The sequence below is a fragment of the Lampris incognitus genome, chromosome 13 (assembly GCF_029633865.1).
Source record: "Lampris incognitus isolate fLamInc1 chromosome 13, fLamInc1.hap2, whole genome shotgun sequence".
Classification (NCBI taxonomy): Eukaryota; Metazoa; Chordata; class Actinopteri; order Lampriformes; family Lampridae; genus Lampris; species Lampris incognitus.
The window spans coordinates 28,497,599-28,504,115 of NC_079223.1; the positions used below are offsets into that span (position 1 = coordinate 28,497,599).

The 6,517-nt window shown below is 43.7% G+C and overlaps 1 long non-coding RNA gene across 1 annotated transcript in view; it reads left to right on the plus strand.

The window, feature by feature from the left end:
• Positions 1 to 1,192: 1,192 nt before the first annotated feature.
• LOC130123238 (uncharacterized) overlaps positions 1,193 to 6,517 on the plus strand; it is a 32,850-nt gene continuing 27,525 nt past the window's right edge. Inside the window, exon 1 of the long non-coding RNA XR_008811287.1 lies at positions 1,193 to 1,229. This is a non-coding gene — a long non-coding RNA (uncharacterized LOC130123238). The remainder of the gene's footprint in view (positions 1,230 to 6,517) is intronic.

The following is a 6,517-nucleotide window of genomic DNA, read 5'->3' on the forward strand; positions in this document are numbered from 1 at the left end:
TAAACACAAACAGCATACACAGGCACACATGAGAAATGTGCACACAAAAGTAAGTGTTCAGGTATCCAGGAAACTTACGGACACAGACTGACACATAATAAACCTGCACACGTACACACACATGAACAAACATACATGGACTTGGAATCCTCCACATACATACACGTGTACACACACACACACACACACACACACACACACACACACACACACACAAAACAGTAACACACTCAGAAACGTGCACAGGCACCTCCCATCTATCCATCATGGCTACTTGATTAGATTAGGCATTATTAATGGGTGGCTGCTGTGAGCCAAGCAGACAGCGAGGTCACGGCGAGTTTAATTCCATTCTCAGATAACTTCATTTGCCCTGATGCGATTGTTATTGTCCCAGTGCTAGATGTTTATAGGAAACAATAGCGGCCATAACACATCCAGACATCCTATTTAAAGAGGTTCACCCAGGGGCACTGGATACAGCAGCTCCTCTTCCTGTAGGACTCGGGTGCTGTTTGGGTGTTGTGATCGACTTAAATGGTTTGGCTGTTTCCCATGGTGGGGGAGAGAAAAGGGATTAATGGGTGTATTAAAAAGTGTGAGCTGAGTGAGAGAGTGTGAGTCTCTCAGCTCGCTGGCCCATCACTCTAGGCTGCCCGGTCAGGCAGGGGTCTCCAGGGGTCTCCTTTCAATGCATTGTAATGACATTTTATGTGTAACGAAAACACACTTCCAACCAGTGTTTGATTGGCTACGATATTTAACTCAATATCTTTGTAATCCTTTATTAGTGCACAGCCAACTAAAGACAGAAATCCATATTTATTTATTTATTTATTTTCCTTTTGTCTCCCCAATTGTACTTGGCCAATTACATCACTCTTCCGAGCTGTCCCGGTCACTGCTTCACCCCTCTGCTGATCTGGGGAGGGCTGCAGACTACCACATTTCTCCTCCAATACATGTGGAGTCGCCAGCCCGTTCTTTTCACCTGACAGTGAGGAGTTTCACCAGGGGGACATAGTGCATGGGAGGATCATGCTATTCCCCCCCAGTTCCCTCTACCCCCCGAACAGGCACCCCGACTGACCAGAGGAGGTGCTAGTGCAGCGACCAGGACACATGCCCACATCCGGCTTCCCACCCACAGACACGGCCAATTGTGTCTGTAGGGACGTCTGACCAAGCCAGAGGTTACACGGGGATTTGAACCGGCGATCCCCATGTTGGTAAGCAATGGAATAGACCACTACACTACCCAGATTCCAGAAATCCATATTTTTACATCACAATTCATACTTGTGTCCCATGCTGCCCATCTGGGCCAGGGTCTGCTCCCGGTGAGTTGCAATGACACATTCCCAGTTTCACAAATTTAAACTGGTGTTTCAAGCTGTTGTTTTTTGTCAACAGCAATCTCCATCAAACATAGGCGAAAAGGAATGAAAGAATTGTTTGATGTAAATCACTGTTTACAACAACCGTGAATTAAACACCAGTGTGCTCTGGCCCAATTGGCCGGCGACATACTGCACATAGGAAGGATAGGGAAGTAAATGAAGGGAAGTGGTGATAACACCCCCATTGACCATCAGGGTGTAGTAAATTTAGCTTTTTATTGTCTTGTCCTGTGGGGTGGGGGAGAGAGAGAAGGGACATCTTACGAAGATAAACATTAACCATAGATGACATGAATTAATTATATGTGGCTGTAGATGAGACTAATAAAGCTGTCGAGGGGAGAGTGACGGAGAGAAATGAGGAGATTGATACACCCACTGTAGATGAGGAGCAGACGATACGATGGAGCTAGAATAGATTGTATTTCTGAACTGAACCAGAGCCTCTATTACTGTATTTCGATTGTTAGCGTCTAAGGGAGGGAGAAGAAAGCGAGGGAGGTTTGCTCATTTCCAACAGACTAATGCAAAATAGAGAAAAAAAAAGACAGAAGATGAAAGAGATTTGTTTTAATGTTGAGCAGAAATCATCAATCATCTAATCTGTTCCTCTAATAGCCTGGCAGAGGAGCCTCCCTTTTATTTGGTTGCATGCAGCCTCGGAAAGAATTATCCATCACGCAAGTGTAATTTAGAAACCAGTTAGCGGAGCATTGTTCACCATATTTAGGTAAAACTGACAAACCACAATCAATTTTGGAGATCTAACATGAGACGCTACTCTATTCTCCCTTGACTTTCACCAAATGCCCACACAACAGTGACCCTAGGACTTAATGCAACAGCTGTCAGTAATTGCTCTGTTATGTGTGCATTAAAGTGTACCAGAGCCTGATATAAACACTGGCAGATATCCCAACAGGGAGCTCCTGAAAAGTTTGACTGCTGAAGCTTGGAAAATGGTCATGGACCATTTCATGGAGACTGGAGATAGCATGTGTGATGCCATTTTCTAGACTGTGGGTTATGTTCTGAATGTCACAGGCAAGTGACTCAGAGAATGAATCCCATCCTCTTCGACCCCACCTCTGGACACCAATGGTGTATATGGTGTTTGTGAGCAGATCTTCCACTTGCAGCACCACTCTCAACATTGCTGTGGTTACAGGCGCTGTTATGAGAAGCTGCTTGGCTCAGCCCAACAGCAGCTGGACGATATCCACGTAGCCTGATAACCACCATAGAGTCCTCAGCATAGGAGGAAACCCAAAACCGATGCAGTGGTTACGTTCTCAAAATGTAGCAAAAATGCTTTTTTTGATAAAAGGGTTCACAAACTGGAAGCCTGTACCTGAAATGGGTCATGAAAATGACACTGAGCATATATGAAACCACCTGAATGTCCATACATCCATAAATCCATTATCCAAACCGCTTATCCTGCTCTCAGGGTCGCAGGGATGCTGGAGCCTATCCCAGCAGTCATTGGGCGACAGGTGGGGAGACACCCTGGACAGGCCGCCAGTCCATCACAGCCATCTGAATGTGATGGAAAAAAATGTAAATGATCATAGCGGAGGATATCATCAATGAAATCGGAGGCCTCAGAGTAGCTAGCCACCTGTTCAGTGAAGTTTTCAAGATAATTTGTCTCTTTCTTGTCATCCCTGCATCTTCTGCCTCAGTTGAACAGCCATTTTCCAGCTTATGACAACTGAAAATATATTCACAATCAACCACAGAAAGTGCAGGGAATTAATGGCATAGCTCTCCATCCTACACATCAGCAGTGATGTGCTGCTTTAGACCCCAACCAAGTAGGCCATGGCAGAGAGGGGAGACACTTTTGGGATCTGTTAGAGTAGCTGTTTAGGGCAGGAGAGGAAGATGATAGAATAAGAAGAAATAGCAGAGGAAGATGAGAGGGGTGGAGGATGATATGATGAGAAAAGAAGAGATGAGAGGAGAGGATGAATGGATGGATGGATGAGAATTTTCTTTATTTTGCTCACGTGTTTTTGACTTTGAGTTCAAAGCTACTGTATGATGTCAACAAGTTACTTTGGCCACAACTGATGTTACTGTTATTATGTCTGGTTATGATTCTGGCCAGAATCTACTACAGTAGTAGTAGTAGTAGTAGTAGTAGTAGTAGTAGTAGTAGTTATGATTCTGGCCAGACAGTTATAAAAAAGATTTCAGTAATAATGAAAAATCCATAATTTCCAAAGTCTTTTCTTTTTCTTTCGTTTTGCCTAATTTTCAACTGGCTTTTGAATAGGGTACTTGTATTACTGCATCAATTATTGGATATTCTGCTTCTTGCCATTTTGGCTATTTTTGCCATATAAGGCATAATTTAGTAAAGTTTGCAATACATTAAGTACCTTCTTTGCTAATTCCAACAAAGCTCTTAAAACTTCTCTGTGACATGTTTCAAGCCCAAAGAGTGCAATAAAAGTCACCAAATAGCCCCGTGAATCTCAAACATTCCCCAATGAGAGAGGTTATGACCGCCAACAGCCCCTAGCTTAAAACACACTCATGCTGGTCAGCAGTTAGCTCAGCTGTCTCACCATCCAATCAGTGTTCTGTGTGAACGATTGTTGGTGACCTTTGCCAAATAAAAATGGAGTCATGGGACACTTATCAATACCCCAGAACACAAGTCTGTACTGTCACTCCTATTTAAGAGTGTTCCTCTGCAATTGACTTGGGAGGGACAAACTTTCAAGAAGAAACAGAATGCTACTTGTGTGTTTAAGATACAACAAGGTGTGTGCCCAGTAGAGCTAGCTGATTGGAGTCAGTTGTGTTTTTCTTATCCAGTATTAATGAATGCAACTGCTGCATAAGATCAAGTTCTAAAACTTCCAGTATTACAAGCAACTGATACCACTGAGTTGCAGGGAGAAAAGCTGCAGTTTGCAGATCCTAGGTGTGACAAAAACAGTCTCCCTAGACTGATTATTTGATAAAGAGAAGACGTGATGAGTGCCAAAATGATGGTGAAGGACTTAGTTTAGGGTTATCTCCTTGAGAATTCATTGCATCTCATCTCATCTCATCATCAGCCACTTCTCTGGGGTCGGGTCACGGTGGCAGCAAGCTAAATAGGGCACTCCAGACGTCCCTCTCCCCAGCAACGCCCTCCAGCTTCTGCTGGGGGATCCCAAGGCATTCCCAGGCCAGATTGGACATATAGTCCCTCCAGTGAGTTCTGGGTCTACCCTGGAATCTCCCCCCAATTGGACGTGCCCGGAAAACCTCCAAAGGAAGGCGCCCAGGAGGCGTCCTAATCAGATGCCCGAACCACCTCAACTGGTTCCTTTCGACGCGAAGGAGCAGCGGCTCTACTCCGAGCTCCCTCCTTAGAATTCATTGCACATGATGAAAATAAAACAACTCTGGCCCTAAGCCTTCATGTCAGGGTACACAGAGAAGAGAGAAGGCCTTTCCCCCCTCATACCTGCTGCTAGCTGGCAGCAGTGCCCAGCTCTCCGGGTGCCACGGGGACCAGGAAACATGGTGGACCGTACAAGCTGTCAGAACACCCTGGGTTGGTCGTAATGAGAACATGGCGTCACGTATCACACCAGCGGCGTGAGTGGAGCTTGAGACGTGCTGGGCTCAAGGCAGACGGCAGAACGGTAATCAGCGGCTGACTCCGGGGCCATTCCCAAACGTTTTTGTCCTTGCTGGGGTAACTTTACGACGCTGAGATAATTTGCAAGCGACGTTTCGATGTCGATATGGAAACAAAATATTTCATCATACTTTGTATGGTCATTTCTGCCTTGTCTATAGAATTTGGTAGTTTTTATGCTGAGTTATTTATTTTCAAAGCCACTGAATTTGAGGAGTTCAATACAGAACATTATATGTCCATTTTGGAAAAGATATTCTGTGTTTAAGAAAAGACTAATCACCCTTCTAAAATGTCATTTTGTTTAGAAAAAAAAGGGGGGGTTCTCTACATTTGCATTTTTTCTGTAAAGGGCTTCGAATGTTTAATGACTTTAATAATGTGCAATAATGATTTTACTTGAATGTATTTGTGTCTATTCTATGTGTGTTCTTGCAGGGTATTTGTATGACACTTGTGTTTTTATTTGAATTTTATTTGACAGGTCTATCTGTTTGTGCAGCTTATCTGATTGTCTGTATATACATAAAGAAAATATTTGAATACTTTCATGAAAGCCATACTTGCCCTGACTATGAAAAAAATGTGTTTATGGTGTTCACACGCCACAGTATTCTTGGTGATGCTTGTTTATCCCAGATAGCATATCCTGGTCTCCTGTCCCTGACAAACAGCTGTGTAAAGTTTTTTTTTTGTTTTTTTTTTCAGACACTGGTGATGCACAATTGAGGGTAGATTCACCAGGGGCTGCTGCTCCTTTAAGGCAGACATTCAGAGTGCTGACGTAGGCACTGCTTAGAGTTTCCGGGGTGAGCCATGTTTGCAGCAGCCTAGCGGTTAGCTGGTTGCCATGGGAGATTGTGCTGTATTGGTATTGTTTTGTGTGGAGAGTAAACGGAATTGACTCGACTCGATCTCTCCGTCTCCTCATTCCTGCACTCCCACAACACGATAAATTAGGCTTGAATTCTGATCAAGTTTGATATCTACAAATCTACAAACATTGTTTTTCAGGTCAACAGTTTTTTTTTTTTTTTTTTTTTTTGCTGTTTGCTTATAAATGATATTAAAATTCTGGATTATTCCCAGGTTGTTAATCTGTCTGATGCAAATTCATCAAATACAGGAAAAGGGGAATTAGCACATTGTCCACTGCAGATGAGAGCAAGAAATTACACTCAAACGCCAAACTATTTAGCTTATCCTAGATCACGTCCCAGTCTTTGCCAGAGGGCACAGCAGTGCTCTGGTTGGTGGTTTAATAAGACTCCATCGTACTTTAGTACGGTCTACTTTTATGTTGCAATGTGCCATAATTGATGCTTTTACTCCAGTCTGGGCCTGTAAAGCTGTCATCGTCATACTGGGCTGTCTGCCAGCACTTCCCTTCATTCTCCTGTGTGTGTGTGTGTGTGTGTGTGTGTGTGTGTGTGTGTGTGTGTGTGTGTGTGTGTGTGTGTGTGTGTGTTTT